The 25,681-nt window shown below is 47.4% G+C and overlaps 1 protein-coding gene across 6 annotated transcripts in view; it reads left to right on the top strand.

The window, feature by feature from the left end:
* The window catches only part of LOC105282665, a 156,109-nt gene that overhangs the window by 93,026 nt on the left and 37,402 nt on the right, over window positions 1-25,681 (top strand). For 5 of the 6 annotated variants that reach the window (XM_026969145.1, XM_026969148.1, XM_026969147.1 and 2 more), the window contains one exon: window positions 10-123. The exons of the other annotated variant lie outside the window; for it this stretch is intronic. The gene's annotated coding sequence lies outside the window, so the exon portion shown is untranslated. The remainder of the gene's footprint in view (window positions 1-9; window positions 124-25,681) is intronic. 6 annotated transcript variants of the gene reach the window in all.

Raw genomic sequence — 25,681 nt, 5'->3', positions numbered from 1 at the left:
TTTCCCCAGGATGCAGAGACAAAGCCGGCGCAGCTCGGAGGTGGCGGTTGCGCTTATGCGCCCTGTAAGCACAGCTGGCTAATAGCCTCGGAGCCCGTCCCCGACACCCCGCAGCCACATCAGGTAGGAAGCCTCCATTCACTCCGTGCACGCGTCTCACGTCGCGTGTACCTGTGTTACCAACACCCTCTCCCGTTGCTTTCCTCCCTTCTGCTTTTCTTGTCTCCTTTATCGCGCGGGATCGGGATCGTCGCCGCGTTCTCGCGAGCGTGAAAATGTCCGCGCTGCTGCACGCGAGACGCGGTAATTAGCTTCCTAATTCTTTCGTCAGAAAGACATTAGAAAACGTTCTCCGAAGTGAACTGACCGTGACGAGTAGATCGTTTACTGTGCTCGTGTGCGAGTACAGAGTGTATTTTCGCCACTAATTTCTCGCGTTCACATCAATCATGGAACGCGCCGTTAATCGGTACCGCGAGATTCGGATGATATTATTTGGACGTATCTTAGAGAAACTAAAAACGTTCACAGGCGTTCTTTTGTTAGAGATCTGAGACAGTTTATGCGTCTGGGAACTCGAGTAGCCGAAGTACTTCTCTAATTGATGCTTGCCCGGAATTGCGGGGCTCAAGCAGCGAGAGCCACGTAATGCCTTTCCTTTGCGCCGTGCCTTTCGTTACGAAAGAAATTTCGAAAGCGCGCGCGGCCATCGTCGCGCACGATAACGGAGAGAATACAAATAGGCTCGTTTACATTAGAATTTCGTTGAGCATCGGAATGAGCGCGCTTTCCTGCAGTTTCCGCAGTTTCCGCAGTTTCCACAGTTTGATCGTACTCGCGCGGCGACGAAGCGGACACGCGGAACAGAATGGCAGACAAACAGTCTCCGATCATCACATCGATCGGTCGAGGTATAATATTAAAACATCGAGAAGCTGTCATTAAAGAACAGAAATAGTCTTTATAATTTTACTTCTATATTTGCGTTTAACATTACAGGAGGAATTCGATCCAGCGCCCGATTAAAAATTATTCCCCGCTCAACGGAGACATTCCCGTAATAACTGCTCATCTGCGCTCATTTCTGGTTCCGCGGGATCGTACGTATCCATGCACGCGCATATTCAAGGACGATCGCACGCATCGCAGTTTAATTTAGAGCGACGCGCGCGGATTTTACGATCGTGGCGATAATAAAAAAATAAATAAGGGCCGCAGAGCTGGAAAGTGGAGGATGGGAGGGCGAAGGGTCGGAACACACATCGGCGAGAAATGGGTTTCATCATTTTTCGCGTGCATCCCAAACCGCGCGCGAGCGTAAATTGCATAATGCAAATCAACGTCGTTTCGGGCGAAAGACCCGCGGGGGGTGGAAGTACGAAGGAGCGGGCAAAGGGATCCATCAAAATTCATGGTCGTCACCCCCGTCCTCCCGAGGGTGGGTGGATAGCAGCGGGAACTTTCCGCGCATAAACGCAACGACCGTTTTCTTCCGACTGCATTTTTCGGCGAGCTGCAACACGGATATCGCCGCGCCGGGAATTTCCGAGCTTCGAACGGGCGGACGGCGAGTTAGGGGAGGAGGAGTAGGGGGAGGGGGCACTTTGGTGGCAACTCTGCGCGTTTTCCCCGGGGAACGGGCGACAAATTTTCATCCCCCTCGTCGTCGTCGAGCTTGGCGTATGCGCGCGTCCGGAGATGCTATTTTTCTCGATTGCGTCGCTCGCTCTTCGCTGCGGAAAGCATTTATTTGCGTTTCGTCCTTGCGCACCTCCTTCATCGCCTTCCGCAACGCGCCGTCACGAAGACCGGAAGTGCTCTGCTTCCCTGTCGCTCGTGTATTTCACTCGTCGGTGAACAGGTGCTCGGGGCTTCGCCGCGAGAATAATCGCGTTGAATAAATCCCGCGGTGATACGCGGATAGATCCGGGTGAACCGTGGCGATCGATGGATCCATTAAGCCTATATCGGACTATACGCTGAAGGGATTGCGAGTTATAGATTGTCTGCTGCACGTTATCTGCTACATTTCGATTGACCAAATACCATTCTCCAAATTGTAGTCTCAATCTTTAATGCGTAGTCTGATAGTATCGGCTTTACGTGTTATTGCGTCGCTATTCGACGCGATGTTTTGATTTGAAAGTGCAACACAGGTAGCAAAACGGCTCTCTAATAACCGATTACAGCCGTTTCGTCGAAATCTCATCGATGCGAGGAATTAAGTGGCGATCCACTCCGGAAATCAGCTTGATTCGGGATCGCGAGCACAATTGATCGGCTTGGTGTTTCGGCGTTGTCGGAATTTTCCTCGCGTCTTGTCGAGAAATATCCTCGTGGTTTTCGTCGCGTCGCAAATTCGCACTCTCGGAAACGGTGATCCTGGCGCCTTTTCTCGTCGAGGTTCGAGGATTTCCTCGTCCGGGATTTCCGGAACGTTCGTTGCACGAGAGACCGCCAAGTTTCCGGCGCGTTGCGGCCGGCGCCTGTTTTCGCTCTCTCGGTGCGAAGAACCGCCACGAAATTGCTCGGAAAACTTTCGACCATAAGTCGGCGAGATCCCTTTATCGCGCCGAGCGCGGACGCACATTCTCGTTTCGACGCACTCTCCGGAAGTCGCAGCGCATTCACGATAAATATAGATGCGTCAGCATCGAGAATACTTCGGGACTGTCACTAATCAAAATTCTGCGTGTCAGGAGCACTCGATATTTTTCGCCACACCGCGGCGGGAGTGATACACGTACGCGCGTCGGACTTTATAAAACTGTCATGCTCGACAATCGCGTGCGAATGCCGGAAGTTATATCCCATTTTGTTGGCAATCCCCGATAAACACGCGAGCGAATCGACGGAGAGTATCGAGTATCGAGCAACCTTAGGATTTCGCGTAGAAGCCGCGTTTCGCGAGCGTGAGAAAGGCCGACGTGATAGGGCGAGCGAGAGGGAGATGGGAAACGAAAAAGACAGAGAGAGAGAGGTAACACGAGGAAGAGAGTCGGAGCGAGTGCCGGTTCCACCTTGCATGAATATTCAATATCGAGAGCCGGCGTGATTTCGCAAGCCGCCTACTCTTTATCGAAACTTTCTCGTCGCCCGACACCGCCATCGATAACCATCCGTGAAAGGAATTTCGTTTCTCTCTCTCTCCCCCTCGCGATTCCGCCGCGTCGGAAAAAGTCGATATGTTTATTACCCCTTTTTTCATCGGTTATTTATTCGCTATGCGCTGATTATTATTCTGCGTGTTTCTCGTTGGTTTCGTTCCCTCCCCCGCGTCGTCAATTGCATGCTAATCTGGAAATTCATAATCCGTTCTTATCTCACTACGCTGTCGCGGAATTCTCGTTACACGCGCACGATTTAGCCGCGAAACGCACGTTCTCCGTTTTCCTCTCGCGTCATGCAAGGATCGATACGCTTATGTACTATTTATTTACTTGGCGCTTATTCGCCGTTTATTATCGCTCGTTTCATCGTGTAAGGGTCATGTAGGGTCTGTAGGTTTAGAGTTGATAATACCTCTCTTCTGATATATTTACTTTTACAATTATTAACAATTACTTATAGTATATATAAGTTGAACAAGATCGGACGAATGTCTGTAAACTGGCCACGCCTGAACGAAACACTGAAAACCGTACGCTCACTATCGAGATGTCTGAACTCGCGAACCTGACCGATCGCGATATCTAACGAGCATCTTGCTCCGGAATATCTGATTCCTTTTTTACGCGCCTTACACGCAGAACTCTCTGAAAGGAATGCTGCCACGAGTCTCTTAATCCGAGATTTCGAAATCGACGGTCCTATTCTAGCGCTATCTAAAGCGCTGTCATAATAATCAATTGCCGTATCCAGATCCTTCAGATATCAATTGGCATATCTAGATCCTTCAATTATTGGTATATCGTTTCGCGTTTAACGCAAAAATATTTTACTATCGTGAGCTGTGTATCAATTTTCTCTTGTGCGCATGTTTCTTGCATAACGTAGATTTTAATGTTGCCGGTCGGATAGAAGAAATGGAAGTAAGGAAGCTGCACTCGATGGTCACATAACAATAAAGAGTTTATTTTAACTGCGATACAACTGTGGTCCGAGTAACAAACTTTTAGTAGTCACGAGTGAACTCTGTGAGCTTGAACATTCCTTGCACGAGGAAAACATGTGCTGAACTTGTGCTACTGAGCAGATACTTATTGAAGTAAATATTTATTTTCGCAAATCAAAGATACCTTCAAATTAACATTCCTTTTCATATCTCTAACAGTAATATTCTTTTTTTTCCACTGGATTGCAAAATACTCATTACGCTTGTAGTGTTGTACATTGTATAGCATTAATCGCTGACGAAGCATCGACCAGGTTTTTAAATTTGCATTGAAAGTAAACCGAGCCGATCAGGACAAACCGCGGATTGTCATTACAGTTGCCACTTTTACAGCGTTTAATTATTCGCAATTTTCTCTCCTCCTGTTTTTCTGTTCATTGCTGTTTATCCAAAATGTCCCGCATTTTTCGCAGGGAGGATCGGGTACACGCTAATAGGAAATTCATCTCGTTAATGCTTTTCAAACATTTCTTATGTTTCCTAATACAATTCCGCTGATATTTCTGTTGTTCTCGCAAATTGTGTTATTTATGAGAGCGAGAAATGATCTTTCTCTCTCTCTTTGCTTACGTTGTTCATTCGCGCCGCAACGACGATTCGGCCGGATAATTCGCCGGGAATTTTAATCGCGCCTATTTTTGCGGAGAGAGCGGACACAGGACCGGCACGACGGGGGAAGGGGGAGGACGAGAGGGATGTGTCAGTTGCAGCGGCCGTCGTCCGCTTTTGTGTTCGCGTTTGCGGAGGCTGTGCCATGGAAATTTCGGTCCCTGTTGTCGATCGCCAGCAGCAACAGCAATGGCTAGGTTGCGGAGTTTATCCACACGCGCGAACGCGCGCACCCGCTCGCGCCCGCCGGCCGATATTAGCAACAACAATCGGCGATAACCGCGCCGATAAACGCGCCCATTGAATGACGTGCGGTTGACGCGGCGTAACGAAACATGCTTTCGATGAAATAACGCGGGACGAGTGAATTTTTTTCCGCTTTTTTCTCTCTCTTTTCCTCCTTTTCACCTACTTTTAATAGCGCGCGACCGCTCCGTGCGTTTCGGAAAATGTGAAACGAGATGCTGGCGTTAACAGCTACTCAAAGCTACTTTTCTCGCTGTGCAACTATAGCAATTCCGCAAACGTTACGCGAAATTAATCAATAGTCGTTTATTTCCTGCATCTGAGCGAAACGGAAAGCAGCAGTCAATTAAAGTAATTATCATGATCGGATAAAAGTTTGGTAATATCGCGAGGAGTTTATCATCATTGTCGCCAGGCGATAATGCACCGATGAATCGATAACCGATGAGAATGATAACTCTTACGGGGCGGGGGAGGCAGGTATAGGTGGTTCATCGCGGTTTAGACGCGGTTGTGGATGCGACGTTGTATCAACGATGCATTTTACGCGAATATGGGTCAAAACGCGACGGACCGTAATTATTTGCGTCACCGAAACCGTAAATCGCCGTCACTCGGCAACGACGGTGATCCGATGCAAAAAAAGCGATAAACTCGCGAGCCGATCATGAATTTTTCCCCCGCTGTAAAATCCATCTCGCTCGTCTGAAACGGAAGATGACACGCGCATGCATGCACGCACGTCATCGGTTCGTCGTCGCGTTCACTATTTATCGCGACGGACGATTAATTCGGATGACAAGTAGAAAAATACGGAAATCACAGCGTGATTTATCGAGGTATGTTTATGATATTCGCTCGCTTAGAGCTCGCATTAGACTACTAATATTTCTCTATTTTCGGAATGATTCACGAAGTGATTAACGCACTAATTCTAACTCGACAAAGTGTACAAGCTACTCTCGAACCATATTAGAGCAACCAATTTCCCCTTTGTAATTGCCCCGCTTTGTATTTATATAATCAGCAGAAACAAGCACGGGGATTTGACGATCTTTCATCGCGATGTGCTCGCCGTAAATCCAGATAATCAGAGAATACAACGAAGACAAAGAAGAAAGGGAGAGAGTCCCAGTGGTTTCACTTGAACGGCATGCCGAGAGATTTACTCTCGTACATTTTACGTCTTAGAAAAAAAAGAAAGAAAAAGTAACCGTGGGCAACATTTATTTACGAGCGTCGATTGTGACGAAACGACCCGATGGCCCGTAAATCCGTCCACCGAGTAATAACGAGCCGACTGTGAACGCTCGAGCTCTCGTTCATGTATTCTTCTTCGCTCTCTCGCTCTCATCTCGATTCGCTCTTCTGGCGCACCACCGGACCCGAGTCGAAATTTTGCACCTACTTTAATGCTTTTAGCAGTCGTACGAACCTACTTTTAGGAAAAAATACAATCGATCGTCTTATGTTAGCTTTCATTCGGTCTCGGGATAACATCCTCGTGGTGGACGACGTATCAGTTCATCTCGCGTCGAAGACACGCGTAAACCGGGGGAACACTCGATCGATTGCCCCCTGCCCTCCCGCGAGATCGAATCAGATGATTTTTCCAGAGAGACTCAACAACGATACGAACGTGGAACGTGGAGAGTGGAAAAAAACCGAGGCAAGTCTCTCGGTAATTTGTAAATATTTGAACGCGCTGTTTCGGAAGGAACTGCCGTCCGTAATTTATCTCTCTCTTTCTTCCTTCTTCTCTCCTTCACTGTGAATTATAGTGTACAGTATGTGTAGCCCATTTTTCTGGCGTTTTTTCGTCGAAAGGGAACACTGCCGGCGAGTTGTTTCACCGTGAAATCCATCGACGCTTCGTGCATACTAGCTAAAGGAACCGTTACGAATTGTATAAGCGGAGTCGCGAATCTCGGCGCTTTCCGCGCGAGTTACGCGCGCACGGAGGATAACCGCCGACCGGCTGGCCGGCCGGCGCGTATAAATTCAAATGACTCGTCGCACCGTAAAACGGCGCGTGAATATTCATCGACCCCGGCCTGAATTACTGCTAGTCTCCCTCCCCACCCTCCGTGCCGCCCCTCCGGACACGTGTCCGCGACTACGACTATGAAACAAGGGTGGAACGGGGTTGGCTCGTTTATGTCGCACCGTTTCGCAGGAGAATCCGCGTTTCGGGAATCCCGGGATCTCGCTCATCCGGATCGCATCACGCGAACACGATCGTGAAACGTGAATGTTTCTTTTATTTAATACATAGGTATTTAAATTATCGCGAAGCATTAAGACATCTTTCGAGCGGGTTTTTAGTTGCTTTTTTGCTCCCGCGGCTTTCCGAGAATGCATCGATGGAAGAATACGATGTTCCTTCCTTCTCCGTCCGTCTGCTCGAGCGTGCCAAATTATTGCTAGGCGAGAGGTGATCACGAGGCAGATCGCTTCGCAAACCACTTCGCCGTTGATAAATATTTATTAGCGTAGTTCGCACAGCTCGCTGGCGAAAAGTGGTTGCGCAGCGAGACCGCATCGACCTGAGAAGATTTAATGTTATGATCCTTGGGATTAGATTGCGCTAATAATCTACTCGATCCTTGCATCTCCCGTGGTGATGCGATCGGCGAAATGTAACGATTCCGCGAAAAAATCTATTTCTGGATAAAAATTCGAATATTAAAACCTGCGGCACGCTATTTACAATTGCAAAGTCGGACATACTGTGTTGCGAAAATAGTTTGCAATTTTATTTCGAAAGAATTGTGCTGATCAATCGTACCATTCCGCGGACATTTTTGTCAATTTATACTTTCCGATTTTATACACGAAAAGTGCATACTGACACACAAATTTTATCCGAGGGACGACATCAAAAATGCTCGCGTCACTCTCGACTCTAAACTTAACTTGAAGCTTCCACAGCATTTATTATACGTTCAAAATAAGGATGCTCTCTCATTCAGAAGAAACTCGAAATACATGTTGTTAAGTTTGTCCATTTGCACATCGCCTCTCTCTCTCTCTCTCTCGGGCTGAAGGACCGTCATTGTGAAAACCGTGTGCACTTCGTATGCAACTCGGCGATAAACAGAATGCCAGAAACTGCCGAGTGCATCCTTGGCGATGCGTGGCAAGTTCTTTGCGACTCGAAGAAAGAGATGTAGCCGCGTGCTTTGCAGCGGTGCGGGAACACAATGTTTCCGCTCGGCTCGCGTGGGTTAAGCCAGAATGTGGCGGATCGGCCTTAACAGGGCAGTATACTGTTGTACCATGCTGGAGTGCCGTTCTCGCACGGCGAAACCGGTTTCCCGTCGAAGTCGGCGTGGCACTCGCGAGTGCGCGATAAGCGTGCGCGAGCACCAAATGTTGTTATCATTGTCGCTATTAATTTGCGGGAAAAGCGCAATGCTAGATCGATCGAGCAAACATTGATAGCGTTGCTTTAATCATTATTCATTATTCATTTCACGGTGTAATTCTTTCGATAGTAATATGTTTACTTCATCGAGTCGATTGTAGAGTATTATCTGATAGGATAGAATGTTATCCAGTTGTTAATTAATAAAAGAAAGAGAGAAAGAAAAAAACGAGGGAGAAACATTTTTATCGTCATTGTAAAATTGAACGAATGCTGGAAAGATTAACGCCGAGAGATAAAAACTTGTTCACCGCGGGGAAGATAAAAGATACAAGGCATATACGGATTGTAATTACAATAACAAAGTCTCGCCGAGGCTGCGATGTCATGCGAGAACTGCGAGAATTCTCGAAAACTGGAGGATGAAATTTCTAAAAAGAAATTCCGCGACGAGAGAATGATTTACTTACCGGCGCGGGAGAATGATTGCCGCAATAAATCTGGACGAATCTCGAGAGAGAATCTGTAAGCGAGCGTGCGCGAGTAAACTCCGCGACTACTCTCGAGCGTGTTAAAAATCTCGGAGCACTTTTCTCCGTCCGCTCTTCGGAAAGATCTTTCGAAATCGAGTCGACGCGAGAGTCCCGCGGTTCGGAAAGTTTTCAAGCCTTCAATCTTCTCACTTTTTCCCTCGGTCGTAACGATGTCGAAGACTTCGTTGCACTCTTCACAGCACGCGCGCGTCGCAAGGAAACGCTCCGCGAAAGCGAGAACAACGAGTCGAGTTAGAGGAGACAAAATTGATAAGAAACGCGATATCGTTAATGGTTAATGTGCTATTGACTGTCCTCCTAGCGTATCGGGAGACCAATTGGGGCGGAAAAGACCAAGGGAAAAGAGGAAAGTTTTTAACGACGGCGAGAGATCGGAATGTTTGAAACGAAATCACGCTTTTCGCGATCACCGGTCGCACTCAAAACTTTCGGAAATGCGCTCGAGCAAACAGATAGAATCTCGCGGAAGCTCGCTAGTTACATAAAATACCTTATTAATTTTAATTGACTTCATCATCCCTGCAGCGCGAGTACTCGACGTGCTGACGTTCGCTGAAACGTAGCAACCGAGCTCTTCCCATTTAACGGCAATAACAATTTAACAATTCACTACGAATAATAGCAGCAGTAGCAGTAGCAACAGCAATGATGACCAGATGAATGAGATCACCGATAAAATTTCTGTCAATTTTTTAGCAAAATTTAAACGGAAACCTTTGTATTAATTCTTCATACAAAGTATCACGTTTGAATTTTGCTAAAAAAATCACGATTTTCCGATTAATCCAATAGTTCTTGGTACCGTCGTAGAACCATCTTTTCCTTTCGAATAATCGAAATCAATTTGTAGCTCGTGACATTAATTTCCACCAGACTCGATCTTGCAACGCGCGCGCCCAGTTAACGAGACGTGTCGTGTTCGCCGATTGATCGGGAAATCCGAGCGTATATTTAGGGAATACACCTCGACCCCCTTTAAACTATTCCCATTCCCATCCACGAGAAGCGAAACGACGCGGGAGGCAGACGGGAAAGATTGCAGCAGCCGGGCGTCCTCACAGCGCGCGCGTGCACCAGGAGAAACTTTCCGAAAGTTCCCGTGAGTTTATTGAAACTCTCCGCGCTCGGCGTTTTTAATGAATACTCCACTGAGTGAAGCGGGGCGGAGATACATACTCCGACGTTCGTGTTCTGTCTCGGGACCCTCGGTGAAACGGACGTTTCTCGTTTTAATCATCCCGAAGCAGTTTAATGTCTCGCCGGGACTCGCGCCGAATCGCGCCGGACGAACTCGATGCTTGCAAACGTTCGCCTCGAAAATCCGCGGCGTTCACAACTCCGTCGCAGTTTCCGTTTTGCCTTTACTCTCTCCCTCTCTCTTTTACTCTCTTTTTTCAATCGCGAGGAAATTAAAATGTCAGCGGGAATAACTTCCAGCCGGAGCTCCTCACACTCGTAACTTTGGACGCGAGGTTGAGAAGGGTCGCGCGTTGAAGCACGTCGAAGAGGGCCGTATCAAAATCAAGATAAATAGTCTGCCGTGTCACGCGGAATTTTTCCAGAACGGTTTTATTGACGCAAATTAGATTTGACATTCGCGTTGCGCTCTTTCTGGGTTTCCAACATCACGAAGCACAAATAGCGCGCGAGCGCTAGAAATGACGCTTTACGATTTTATAATCGTCGATCATAAGTTGACTCTTACACGGATCAATGCGATTCAATCGTTGCCGCAATCGTGGAGACGGCGAACACGGCCCTTTATCCACGCGAGCGATCACAATCGATTGACTGGATCAGCGATTAGATCGCAATCCGGGAGATTGCTCGGAGATGCACAGGCGATCCTCCCCTATTTGTTTCCGGCGCTTGCCAGCAGAATTATTGGAATTCCCCGTTACTGGGGCGCGAGTTCGCGCAAGTAACTGCGGCAAGACCTCAAGGATCTTTGCGCTGACTGCGTGTAATGCAGTAGTTCAATTAGTTTCTCCCCTTGTCCTTTGTGGGAGACTGCTTTTGGATGAAACAAGAAGTGTCGACTTTTTCTTTTGTCCATGACAAAGCATGATACTATATTTATGCGCATTTGATAACAAGGAATAATCGCCACCGATGACGCGTGTGACACACGTTATTCTTTACGCAGCAATAAGCATTTGATAATATGAGCAAGTCCAGTTTGCTCTTGAAGACATCCTCGTCGGGAGAGATACTCAGATATCGTCGCGGAATTGCGCTCTTAAATCTTGTCGGAAAGCATCGATGATGATAAAACGGGGGTGGAAAATAGGCCGATGCTGCTCTTCTGGCTCTTTTCCTCCTCTTGTCGTACCGCGAGAATATTCCCCAGAGTCCTCCCACGAAAGCCCGTCTTTCGTTTCTGCGCATCCATTCGTAAACTATCCCTCGCCCTATTATTGAACAACACCAAGTTCCCAAACTTTATAAGCGAAACTATTTCGGATAACGAATTTCCATGACTTCCTCCCTTTCTGCCTTTCTTCCTCTCTGTCTCGCCCTTCACCCCTCGCTTTTCACTCCATCGATCCGTGACCGCTCTTTTGTCGCGTTGCTCTTCCGCCCTTTTGAGTGTTCACGATTTCGTTCTCGCTGATTCGGTGAACGACCAGCTTTTTTCCGCATATTTACACGAATTGATACTCACGCGGCCGAGACTGGCATCTGTGTCTTTTCTCGCAAGTTGGAAAGTTCGTGATATTAGGCAAAGTTAGAAATGACCCCAATTAAAAGCACCGGGCTGCAGCGATTCTTTATTGGCGACGGCCGCGAGGCGATCTCGCTCTGACGGAATTCTCACAGGATTCAATTATACATAAGCATTAATAAGTGAGGCGATCGTCGGCTAACGATGTTTACAAGTTTTCACGGAAGTTGCACAGCGCGTTAGACGAGAGCGGAACTCTGCCGCGGCCTGATTTCGGACTTACGCGCTAGTTCTGACTTAATCCTTTCTTTCGTTTCATCTCTCTCTTCCTGCTCGATGACGTTTTTAATTCCATTTTAAGTTTGAATCATGTTGCTTTTTCCGAGGAGATTCTATTATAATATCGCTATTGGCTTTCTCTTTCTGGATCGAAGAAGTATGTATTTGTAGTCTCCTGACGATTCTCGTTGTTGAAATCATTAACTTGGCAAACTGCCTCATGTTTCTATTTATTATACAATAAATTGGTTTTATTATAAAGACTGGCGCGTGTTTTGAGGATACGCGTACATGCATGCCAAGCATGGATACTGGAGGAGAGTTACATTTTTGAGCATTGCAGACGCGCGTTCGTTTATTATTTCGCGCAATAGTTCCTCAGCGGAATGAGAGAAACGGGGTTGGATGTTGGAGAGCCTTCTCCGGGCTGCGCGCGTGTTTCCAGGGTTAATATTACTACCTCCTAAAGCAAATCTAACATGTCGTCGTTCTTCACGCGGTCGGTCTTCTTTCGTCGGAGAAGTGGCAGTCAAAGGGGAAAGAAACCGCCACAACGGCCGCTGCGGGACAAGCGGGTGAGCGGGTGTTTAATATTTAAACACCGCGCGACACCGCTCCTAAATATTTATATCAGCCTTCCTTTCCGCTCCCGCACCTCGCACCCACGCATTCTCGTGGTAACGAAATTGCCAGCTTCAAGCCATCTCCTTTCTTCTCGTACAGTCCCAGCTGCATCACCGCGTCGTTTCCTTTCTTTCGCTATCTTCCTCCTCTTCTGTTCTCGCGGATCTATTTATTTTCGCGAATCCCGAGGACGTTCCCCTTTTCGCCAACTTTGTGTGCGAAACGCAGCATTCGTCTGCTCCGTGATATTCTCGTTGCAATATTCAAGCGATCTAGATCCTTCACGGTATCAGAATTTTTTGTCTTCTGCGAGTTCGCTCGCTGGTTTATTGGGTAGCCAGTTGGTATAAAATTATGTGACATATTGCGAGAAGGTATGCTCAAATCCATTTTTTAACATATGTACATTGTGAACTATCTATACGCGCGCACGCAGTATTCGTCGCGCGTGCTGCTCACGCATGTCAAGCTGACATATCGAGAATTTTACGTTCGTTTGTTTCATGATTTGAAATTGAATTTCAAATAAGATAGCTCTCGATCGTGGTGGATGGCTCCTGCTAGGAGAATAATTGAGCAACATGCATCTCCGGAATAACTGTTGTCCAAGCAGGAAATGTCGACGCATAACGCGAGGCATCTCGCGGCTCGTTGACCGCTTCCTCGATGAGAGATTAACTTGAGATTGCTCGTAAATTATTTCTGGTCGCAGTATTTTTCTCTTTTTCTTCCTTTGCATCGAGCGATTATCACGACGTTAAAATTAATCTGCATTTAGTCGCCTGCTGGCGATCGGCGCTCATTAGAGGCAACGATCGTCCGCGCACTTTTACGATCCATTCACTCGCGGTCGTGTTACTTGACTTTTGCTTTACGTCGGTGATTTGCACAAGCGACACCGTCCTGATCCCATCGCACGAGCTCGCCGCAATTAGTAAATCCATTGTGGTTTCGTGCCTCGCCCTTTCCGCTTCCCCTTCGCGTGCCGTAATCAATGCGCGCGGCGAAATCGCTTCTTCTTTCGCCGAGCGTGTTAATAACGCTTGCGAGCGGTCGCGTGCGAGCTAATGATCGTGACCGCGCGCGAGTTCACGATCGTGGCGTCCAATCATGATTATCGACGTATCCGCGTAAACTTTGTAGCTTTCATGGAACCGTGGACCGTGGTCGACACGCTCTCTTAATTAATCGGCCCGGAACGATCGCGACACGATAAAGGCCGAGAGATCATTTCATCTAGCCACAGCCGCGATCGATAATTCAGGCTTCAGGTCTGAAAACTAAAACGGATGGACGCAGGTCACGCAGACTGGGATAAGATAATTCTGTTCACGAGACTTTGCCTCTAGTTCTGCTTTGAATCCCATTTTGAGAGGCTGTATTGCTCGCTCGGACCGGCAGCAATTGTATCGCGTCCGAGTAACCGGCTTCTACCGGTATCGCTCCCTCGGGAATTCCTCTCGCTGAAACGCCCGACTCGCGGGAGCAATACGCTCCGGACGTGGCGTTCCCGTCGTTGTTTTTAATATCCGTGCAGCAGTTAATGCGCCGACGTGTTAGGGGAACGATGGAGGCGTTACGTGTGCTTAAGGGCTGCCATTAGATTACGTAAGGGGTGACGATTACGACACACGGATGCAGAGCGACATGTACGTGGAATATCGGAGTATCATTGATGAGATTGCTGTTTAATTTTAGAATTGTATCGCACAGGCGAATCTTTTATGGCATTTTTGATAGTTTCAACCTTTCTGCGACATTTCACTGTTTTGTATCATCACGTCCGTTTTACGGATCGCGCTCTTTGACACGTAGCTCTCATTTCGCGATTTTTGCATGCCACTTTTATTTTTCACGCAGAGTGATAAAAAGCGAAATGGCGGCAATATAAAATAATATGAGCGATAACTGAATGGAAAAAAAATATTTGTGAATTCAATTAAAAGCTGCACAGAACTAATGAATTTTCTGTTATATGTAAATTTTGCGTGATATCAGTGTCATCGATTAACGATAACGTTCAGTGATTAAATGCCGCTAACTTTTTTTTTATCCAGAATTATCAAATTTCTCGTATAGAGTTTGACATACGAGCGTTTTATTGACGATAACATTCTCGTCGCGTTAAGTGCACATCCATGAGCGATCGCGGAATTAAAATCATAAAACGAGGAAGGTACTTTTCTCGGACATGTGAAATTCCGATCGGAATTCTAGAGAGTGTCAATCTCACGTTGCAAAACATTCTAATTGGAGCCGTCTGAAAGATTTGGTGTTAATGTCTATCCGCTTCTCTACGTGACGTCAATATAGCGAGCGCGTCGAGCAAGTGGTGATGTACGATTCGATATACGCGTCTCTCTGTATGTGTGCACGCGCGCTTGTACGTTTGCCGCGCGACAGCTTTAGCTCGTTATAATTTAATCGGGTAATAGGAATTTCAGGTAATCCGCGTGCCGCGGGAAGAGAGAGAGAGAGAGAGAGGAGAGAGAGAGAGATGCGCGCATGCGACGATGTGCGCATTGATTAGAAGCGATTACGTCGTTCGTCAATGATACTCTGAATTTCTGTTCGGAAAATCTTGAAATTTTCTTTTTTCCTATTTCCATCTCCCTTGTTTGCTCTTTTTCTCATTGATATCGCATTTTACGTCTGATAATACTCGCACAAACAAATACAGAGAGATAGAGAGAGAGAAAGAGTGAACAGCCGTGATATTTCCTGCATTGAATAAGTATTTGATAACAAAAGCATTTTGGGAGCATCTATCTTTACCTTTCTGCAAATATATCGCATTGAGCAAAATTTATATCTGCGGAACGTGGCAAAGTACCATGTAATAAAAATGGAGATGAATGGCGACGAATGAAAATGGAGATGTCGCGTTTGTGCGCGAAAGGGCGCGCGGACTCGCGAAATCTCGAAATGTCACCGTGTAATTTTACGCGATTGTCGCGATCCTTTAAAGGACAAAACGTGTCGCGCGTTACACGGGTCTCGCATTATCAGTGATATGCATGCCAATGCGTCATTTGAAAATATAATGTTCAAGTCGCTCGCTCTTGCGTTTAACAGTCGTACGACGTTACCGCGAGCAACGCAACGAGCAATTATTTCCTTTCAGCCTTCTCGCTCCGATTGTTGATCCGAAATGGAAGGCGATCGGCCGGAAGTTCCGCATCGACCTGTCAAATTCGGTTTTCGTAGTGTCCGCACGTCTTCCATGTGGCGGATCTTGCGCCGCTCGCCTTCTCGGTCGACCTCAATTCCCATACAGACGGGTTTACCTGGGATCTGGGTACCTAGCCGATCAATTCGACGTACACGCTCGCCGACGACGACGAGGACGACGACGAGGACGACGACGAGGACGACGACGATGTCAATGTGTATCGATCGTATTACCATGACGAGCTCCGCGGCCACGTAGTTCCGATAATCCAATAAGGTCGCGTACTTCCAATCCGAGGATTGTTGCGTGATTTCGCGGCGTTGCGAACCGATCTCTCTCTCTCTGTCTCTCTCTCTCTCTCTCTCTCAACAAGCGTGCGTTCGCATGCCGATTGCGTCTCGTTCCGATCGATCGGTTTCGTGTGCAAAAGTTTGTTTTCTATCTCTCTCGCCCGCATGTTGGTACTTTTTTGCATTTCCGTATCATGCATTCCTTAAAACTCGTGTTTCTTTATGCGCAGCGTTGCCGAACGCTCGAGCAATTTGCTTAATAGTGCTTGCTCAGTTGCGATTTAATATCGTTTATTGCTCGCGGAGGGGTTCCTTCTCTGACAATTCTGCATCCGTTCGGCATCCGCGTCGCAGAGTTTTGTTCAGAGTTTGGTCGATTGTGTAAATGAATCGCTAATGGAATCCGCAGCTCACACACGCTGGATAATATAATAGTATAAATTTTATTAACGCGAGAGCAATACCAGATTACCAAGTATCGCGCTCTGTCTGTTTCGCAAATGAATGCGATATTTTGATGGACGCGAAAAACAACGTGCGCATTTTTTTATTTGTGCGAATAATTATCGTGAAAGTTTAATGCGAGTTCCGCTCGCTCTGACGTCATTTACCTCCCGCAGCTACTCGATTGTGTATTTTCGCCAGCTCGCCGAGCTTCCACGGGAAACTTTTTAATGCGCGCGATATGGATTGTTTTCACGCTGCTCAAAGTTTGCGTAAATAATTTAGTCAGCGATGCTCGCGCGCGACAAGGCGCTATCAAAATTTCATGAAACTTCGTTTCAACCCCGCTCGTCCCGGCCAAGTCTGTTTAAAATCTTTCACAAATCGAATTATAGTTGCGACCTACATATTCGAGCATCCAAATAATTAATTAAGAGCCTGGGATTTATGTGCCAAAACATTTATTCATGCAGCTCGGCATTTACTTACTGAAATAATTACCGCCCCGATTCGATATTTATACGTGCGTTTCGACTCAGCGGAGCGAAATGAACGAGATTTGAAGAGAGCTTACGCGAGATTAGTCCAAGTTATTAATAGTCAAAAAATCACGCGATTAGTCCCGCTCTTTCCGTTTCCCTGTCGCTATTATCTCGGCGATTATACCGCGCGCGATAGTGTCATTCCGCGTTTAGAATTGGATTCCATACTTTAATAGATGTATTAATATGTAGAGATCCCGCGTGCGCGCACAAAATGCGCTCGTGTCCGGCAGTCCATAGTTCATCCGTTTACGATAACGCGCGAAAAATGCATCATTAATCCTCAATTAGGTCGTCGATAAATCAGTCGCACGTCGCGCATCCCGGTACTTAACCCTCAGCGCCGAATACATTAATCTGCTGGCGAATTAACAAGATCATCCTCGCTCGGGCGTAAATCCGTGAGCATCCGTTGCGCGAGGCGCAACCCATATCGACTATATAATGCATTCTCGTACAAGCACGATATGGACGACCGTACATTGGGTGTCTAAAACTATTATCGTACCCGGCTCCTGCGGTCCGCTCGATCACCTTCAGGATCGACTTGGTTCCCAGCTTGAAACTGATGACACATAATGACTGTTGCTTGCCGAAATATCTTAATATGGAATACTCATTTATATCTTCATAAATTATTTTTTATTATTTTTATTATTTTTATTATTCTTTATCTTTATGTTTACTTTATATTTACTTTAAATTACGTTGTTATTTTTTACTTACGCAGCGATATTCTGCATTTTCGCCTTCTCTCGTTTTAATTAACTTGAAAGCGCGCTTTCGTGAGAATGTCGAATCGAGGGGTTTTATCGAGGCCATACGTCGAGAACTGAAAGATCGCGACAAGAAGGTTTCGTGCATCACAAGACGTAAATTCGTCGAGGCAGGATCGAGATCGGTCTCGGACGGGTTCGTGAACGAGGGAAATGATGGCGGTAATGTTCCGGGACAACTTGTGCATTATATCTCGACGCCGCTGTCCGCGCGCGCTCGAACCTCGAGTAATTACGTTACTCGGCGAATTAATTAGCCGGCAGGCGACGGTTATTAATAGCTGCTGGAAGGGTACCCGCGCGGTTAAGCAAATATCGATCGGCAACACGATCGACGTGGCATCGTCGAGTGCGCTAACAATCATCGATTGATGATCGACATGGATTCGCTTTCATCTGAGCATCGTTATCAATGCTCCATTTTCCGACACGTGCATCCGTCGCGAATTCGTCGCAGTTCTGCCGTATGCATTTTTCCCACAATTCCAGTAATCGCGACAGTGCTCGATTAATTGTTAACATTGTTATTAACATCGTTTGCCGTCAGCGATCATTTTGTTCTTCGGTGTCGGACGGTCGTAGCAGTTTCTGTTTGCAATAATGTCGAATGCTTATTTTGGGAACATTACGTTCTGGGATAGCATGCAGCATGGTGTATCTTGCAGTTTCTGTTGAAATATGTACACTGGTATTAGAACGCGAGGTGTCTGCTTGTGGTGCATTTTAGATTACGCAAGCGATCCAACTCAAGCGCCTGCATCTGGAAGCAGGAAAGCGTCTTCTTTCAATTTTATCGCGAATCTCGAAATACATGAATCTGAAAAAAAAAAGAAAAAAAACGAAATGAATCGCTCTTGTATTCCTTCACTTCGTGCGTCTCGCATCTCGTGTCGGATGAAAATTATTAATTGCGCAAAGCATACAATGTTATTTTTTGCAGTCGACTGTGTGTGTGTGTGTGTCCCACATCGGGACCGCACGTAAGACCGAAGCACGATGATAATTAAAGTGTTTGCCGTCGTCGCGGCCGGTGGGAAACTCGACGGAAACACTTCGGCGCAACACGATGCTGGGAAACAAAGAGCGTTTCAACAGCGCGGGGAAGCAGAAGGCGGACAAGATCGATCCTTGCCATTTGCTCGTTTCGGGGATAAGGCCGTCTAGCAGTCTGCCTCTCGTCCTGTAGGAATTGCGCATTTGCTCTCTCTCTCTCTCTCTCTCTCTCTCGCCTTCGCTGCGTGCACTCGCCATAGGCGTCACTTACCGCCATTGTGCTGGAAGTGCACTAATCAAATGCAAATCGGAATTACATAACGCGCATAGCAATGAATTCTGCTGTACGCTCTCTGATCTGGTGGATCTTGCTCTTTCGATCTCTCTCTCCTTCTCCCTACAACTCCTCTCCTCGCTTTTATCGATCCCGATTCGAGGTCGAGACGTTACGCGTTTGGTATGGTATTAAAAATTCAGAAAGGACTTCGTGAGGAATGCTGAAAAGATTTCAGAATATATCTCAAACGAGAGAATTTGCTTGTTGTCGATTAAATTTAAAGTAATCGCGATCGAGTGCATTTCTGAGTCGAGAAAAATCTGCAGAGCGCGAGTTTTCTTACGGAAACTGTGAATTGTTTTGTACATGTTCGGTATATACGATATATAATGCGGATATCGGTCTTCCGGCGATTTCTTTTTGCCGATTTTGCCCTTTCGCGAGCTGATCGCTGCCGAGCGATACTGGGGAGTTTTTGAATGCATTTTCATGGCGAGTTCTCGGCGCGAGTTCCGCCGTGACTTTCGCAAGCGCGCGCGTACAACCTTGGGCAATCGCTGAATAATGGGATTCTTTGTGCGATGCGAGAGATACGATCCAAGTTTCTAGCCGAGATTACGCGTTTGCTTGCGCCCGATAACAGGTGGCATGAAAGTATCGTAAATACTGGCGTCCGCGTTTCGCCGCCGGAAATCCGGATGTCGGTCGATCTGCTGCCACTTGGCCGTGGCTAATTCGGAATGACACGCGTTCGCGGCTAGCCCGACTGGAAAGTATCCGGGACGCGTTAGAATTTAGCGATCTACGTGCACGGCGTGAAAAACGCGAATACTCAAGTCGCAGCGTAAATTAATTTTACATTTTTCACCAGACATTTTTTTCTGTACCTTTTTTCTCTCTTTTTTACGCAATATTGTTTATTAAATATCGGCGAAGGGGTATCCCAAAACATCGAAAGTGCATTTAGCGTACACGGATAAATAAAATAAAGTGTCGCAAAATGGACTCTCGTACTAGATTGCATAATACAATACATAGAAATGAGTAATAACGAGGAAGAGCAAGTTTGCTTGAATAAAAGCCCGCGTCCCGCGGAAGGGGGATGAAAATTTAAGGAAATTTAAGGAAAGTTTCGGGAGTTTTGTAAACCGTGACTGTTAACATTATAGCTGGCTTTCCGACAGGGTTGGTTTTTCCTGGTTAGAGAATCGGCTCCTTTGTGGGGAATATACGATATACCCGCGTCCATTCGTATACGTGGAAGACGGAGCTGCCCGACCGAGTGGTCTGCGCCTCTTCCTTCGCGCGGGCAAAGAGAAGATGAACCCGTAATACTTTCGTGGAAACGACCGACGTCGCACGGTTCCGTGCGCGCGAAAATACGGTAACGGCTACAGTCGGATATCGCCATCGGCATTACGCCGTGCACCGCACGTTGTTGAGGAGTCGTCCATGCGAAATTTTCAGCAACAGTGAAATAACGTTTGCGGGATAACGCGGTTCACCGCGTTTCTCGCCCGCGGCCTCGTTACGTCAAAATCTCGACTTGGCGCACCAATTAGCGTATGAAATGTTTACCACGGATCTTTTACGTAACTTACACACTGTACGCGAGATGAATACATCCGTGTTTCTATATTTCAAACGACCTTCTACCGCAAATTTCTTCAAGGTCTTTCAAGCGGATAAATTAATTTTTGAGCAAGTACACGCACACATGAAACAGCATTTTTATTTAGAAATGCCCGAAATGCCAAGTACTTGAAAAATGTAATTGAGCTACAAGTGAATGGGTTTAATGGTGAATGGGCTTTGACAGAAATTTTTGAGGAATAAAGAAATTTTAGAATCGGTATCGTTTCAACAGTATTTTGGTGATAGCAGTGTTACAAGGTCAAGGAACTCTGCATATTTCATCAATCCTTGGTATTTTCGATATTCTCGTTTGAGAAATGTTTGTCGGATCTTTGGACTCGATCATTCGATCCTAGATCCTCGATCAGATATCAAACCGACAAAAAGTTACGCATGTTCCTTTGTCACATGGTAAATTCTCCTTTCTTTTTTTTCTCTTTTTATTTTATAAAAAATAAGTTTGACCTAGAAAAGACGAGCTGTTGGCTTCCGTGTTGCGGAACTGAAAGAATTGCTCCATTAGGGAATTCGATAATCGACGCAACTTTCGAGCGCCGCGTGACCCTCATGCTGGGTCAAGGACCTCGCGGGGGGGATGATCGACGACCACGGGCTTCGATCAGATAGCACGCGTCATTAGGAACGCGGGCCGGGCGAGAGGGGCAGGGAGATCTTTCGGCTTGCGTGTGCGTGTGTGCGTACGTGCATGCGTGCGTGCGTGCAACGCGTGGAGGAACGATAGGCGGGCTCGGGGGGGGGGGGGGGGTTGATGGAGGCTCCCGTGGAACTGTATAATTAGATTAGGTACAAGGCGCATTAGCATGTCATGCATATTCCATGAAGCGCGCGCGGTAAGGGGCCGCCTCGTGGAGGAGGAGGAGGTGAGAATCGTGTCGCGTTCGGTAGTGCAATTCGCCCTTTCCCACTTTCGTAGTTTTCTCTCGGCGCCGATAGCGATACTTGGCCAGTTTCCTGCGAAGATCTCTTTCTTTTGTGTGTCTGCTTCAACGTACGCGCGAGAAAGTTTTAATTTTCTGAAGTAGTGCCTCTCGCTTTACAAACTTGAGTGTCTCATTATCCAATAATACACAATATTATAAAATTCTTTATAATATTTACAGATTGTTACTTTTTATAACTCTATATGGTATAACATCGAATTTCGAATCGTGGCGTTGAGAAAAGACATTTAATAAAAATAATAATAAATAATAAAGAAATTAATTTGCTTCTTTTCTCTTGATACCAAACTGTTGACATTTCATCAAACTTAGAGCCTCGCGGGGTCATACTTGTTCTTTCGGTAACGACAGCCGTTGCACGGTTCTCGTGTTGTTCCGATAATTGGGGCGACTCAGCGTGGTCGCGTTTCGCGATTGTAATCACCGGTTATCTTGATCTTACGACACGTCTGGTTGCGGTCGAACGGCCGAGCGCGAACGGGCTGCACATGCACCATTATACACGCGCTGGGCGAGATGGTGGGCGCTAGACTAGGCTGGGTACAGCTTCGAAAGTACAGGCGGGCACACAATCGGGACAAGGTCACAGTCAGCGTGTCGAAGGCGCGCCTTCCTCTTCTACGGTCGATTCGTTTCGCGTCACGAGCGAAACCTCAAGACCGAAAAGGAAAAAAAGGAACAGGTAGAGAAACCACACGTGGAAAGCATCTTTGAGAGTTCCGATCACCCGGAGATTTCGCGGTTCAAACGAAACCTGAAACACATCTGAGGGAAAGAAAGTACATTCAAATCGACAATCTTCTAGCTAATGAGATTTCAATTTCCGAGAATTCTCTCACCGATATGATTCACGGATACGATGACGTTCAAATAAACATGCAGACTACGAGAAGCTCGGTCGAATTCATAATTAAATATCTCGGAGAGAAATCTCTGTCGTCTCGACAATGGAGAGAAAAGAATCGGGGAAGGTAAAAGAACGAGGATGGAAAGGGACCGTATCCCGCGGAGGGACGGGTCCGTATCAGGGGATGAAAAAGGAGATGAGAGAGGGTGGAAGGGTGTGTTGAGAGTTACAGTTGACATGGAACGAGGATGTTTTATGTCAGAAAGAGGAACTTGGGCGGAATACACAATGCGATTCCAACGTCGCGTTATCTTTGGCGGTACATCTTGACGGGTGCAGCTGTGTACGTGTCGTTTACGTCAACGTCGAACTCGCAGGGAGACGGAGGAGCACGGTTTGGAGGTCTTTACTTAATTTCAACCGAGTTTCGCGGACAGTGTCTCACGTTTTTTGCGTGTCCGCGTACGCTTATCGTGCGCCACGAAAGGTAATATCCCGAGGCGAGATAAATTTCCTCGCGCTTCTCGTGAAGCTCCTGCATTCCCGCGAATACCCCATCAAGAGAGCGAGAGAGAAAGAGAGAGTGCGCGCGGAAGCGCAGTTACCGCACTTCCGGTTATAGTGAACCAGACGCGGTTCGCGCGCGCCGAGGCTCCTTTCCTCCCTCTCTCGTCGTCGTCCGCAAAGTAACGCTCGATAAAGCCCGATCCGCGAGATAAAACAGTTACGGTTTTGTTTACGGTCCCGCGAACGGCGTAAAAAGCGGGGTCGATATCCCGAGGGGGTGGATAGGAGGGGAGAATCCTCTCGGATATCGCAAGAAATACGTAACGTCACGTTCCGCGCGCTCTGTCGCGGCTTTCCATTAGCGTTCGCGGGCGCACACGAGCGACGACGTACATGTATACACGACGACGTACAAATCCACCCCCGCGTCGGTTTTTATCGACTTTGCGTGCTAGGATGCGAGATGCACGCGAATTTCCTCGGGCATGCGTTACCGTACCGGTATCTGGATACGGTATCATTCACGGGCGCTTAGCATTCGCCACAAGATTGGCGCCGATCTTGGCGCGCGGTGGCTAAACGCGCGTTTCACCGCTATGTCGGGAATCGCGGTCAATGCACCCGCGGCGCGTGCAATGCGCGCGTGTTGCACTCGCCTCCGAGCCGGCATGGAGTGCTGTCTCTCTTTCTCTTTCTCCTTCTCTCTTTCTTTGTCTCGTTTTTTCCTCTCGCTCTCTGTCTCTCTTTCTCTGGGCAAAGGTAATTGGCGGGCGACGCGAGGAAGCGCCTGCCCTTAGAAAGGAGAGGCCCCCGGGCCGTTGCCGTGCCGAAGCAGACCGCGACGGGAATCTTTACTGGCGATCTCAAGGTCAACTAGGTGTCGGCAAAGGTCGGGGGTGAACGATCCCCGGGAGTTTTCCAAGCCGGGATACCTGCGCCGGTGCGCGACTGGGGTTGGCGCAACGTAACTGCGGTCCCCGAGCCCCTTTAGGCTGCCCGGAGGAATGAATTACTTTTCAGCAGTGCGAAACTCGTTTCAGAGTAGTGTCTATTAAAATTTCAACGAAAAGCGGAAACTCTGATCAACACTAATATTCGACGCCGAATGCGTCCCTTGTCTCTCGGCGATTTAAATCTAGAAACTCTACCGTGATTCCTTTTTATTCGTGATATAAAGGGATTTCTCTCGACTTCCTCTCAACAAGCAAGAGATTTCCTTGCCTAGAGAGCTTCGCAGAGGAAAACCATTTCTCCATTTCTGTCGTATCACGTTCTCATAGCTTTCGCACAAGTTGACGTGTCAAACGTAATGTTACCAAACGCCACCAGAGCGAGATCATGGTGTATCATGGTGTACCATGTTTATGACCACGATCTGTGACCGCCTGCGGCCCCGTAAGAATCCGGACGAGCGGATCGATTGAACCGAGCGAACGCTTATGGGACGCAAACGCAGACCATTTACGCGCATCAATGATCGCAGGGTCTCCATCGAGGGACGAAACGAGATGATATACGGTGCGCAGGGGTCGCAGACGAGGGGGAGATTCGGAGGATAGCACGATCGGCGCAGCGGGGGGGGGGGGGGGGCGCCGAGAAAGAGGGATTTGTGCCTCGAAATTGGCGGGGGCCAAAAATTAAACGTTGCTTCGCGTCGGGTATTTTTCTCGGAAGGACTGGGAGGGAGGCAGGTCGACGGAGATGACGTAATCGTCCTGAAACGCACGGCGGTTAGCCGGGTATCCGTCTCCGGAAATACCAGCGATGTCGTCTCGACCCATCGTCGCGAGTCACGTATTTTCATTGGCGCCTGAAGCGGCGAGAAGAGATCCGAGTTGAAGTACGCTCGCCGATAGCGGAAACGATCGTTACACGTAATGAAAAGGGAAGAAATCACAAGGAGAGAATCCGTTGAAACGAAAAATCCGACGAGCGATGGAGATGAAATGAACTTGTGATTATTCTGGACGGAACTCGTCGAGTAAGAGAGACTTATTGGAATAGCTATAAATGAGCGTGGAGAGAGTAACTTTAATAGGAATTAATTGGCACATTTTTGTGTTTACGCATTCGCCTAATATCGCATTCCAACGCGAATTTGCAATTTATTCTTTATTGATTTATTATTATTTTATTTGTTATTCCTCAAAGAATTTTATTTTTTTAATTTCGCAAAGAAACGCAAGGGGATGCAATCTGTTGGCAACCGATCGGTGAACGCGATCGAGATCGCGTGGAGCGACAATTAATATTTTCGTTGACTCGCGCATAAATCTGAATGTACAATAAATCTCGTAGAGGGTGTAGCAGCAGACGTCAAGAAGAACGGGGAGCAATTACGTGTCGCGACCGGGGTTCGAAGGAGCCGCGATAGATTCAGTCTTCGATCGCGAAGTTTATTTTCCCATTAGCGCGGGAATCCTCGCTGCACCGCGCGACGATAGACTGAGAGGGAGCGAAAAGGGTGGAAGCGGAAAGCAAGAAAAAAAGGGACAAGAAAAGAGGAAACGAGAGACCGTGCACGATCCCGCCACCAACCTGCGGCAGTAACTCTGCGGTTCGAGGAGAGCAAAAGGAGGAAGGGAGGGACAAAAGGAGAAGTACACGGGTTAATATGATGAATGATCGGGCGCTCGTTCTCCTAATACAATTCCGCGAAGTGCAGGCAGGTATATGTCGCCGGGGGCGTTAAATCGGGGGATAGCCGTGCGTGTACATACACGAACACGTCGGGCCTTCGATCTGTCCGCGGGAGCCGGTCGCCGATAAATCATCGGA

This window comes from Ooceraea biroi, chromosome 4, assembly GCF_003672135.1.
Source record: "Ooceraea biroi isolate clonal line C1 chromosome 4, Obir_v5.4, whole genome shotgun sequence".
In the NCBI taxonomy this organism is placed as follows: Eukaryota; Metazoa; Arthropoda; class Insecta; order Hymenoptera; family Formicidae; genus Ooceraea; species Ooceraea biroi.
Note: the sequence above shows the minus strand (reverse complement) of the source record. Positions and strands in the feature narration are given on the sequence as shown.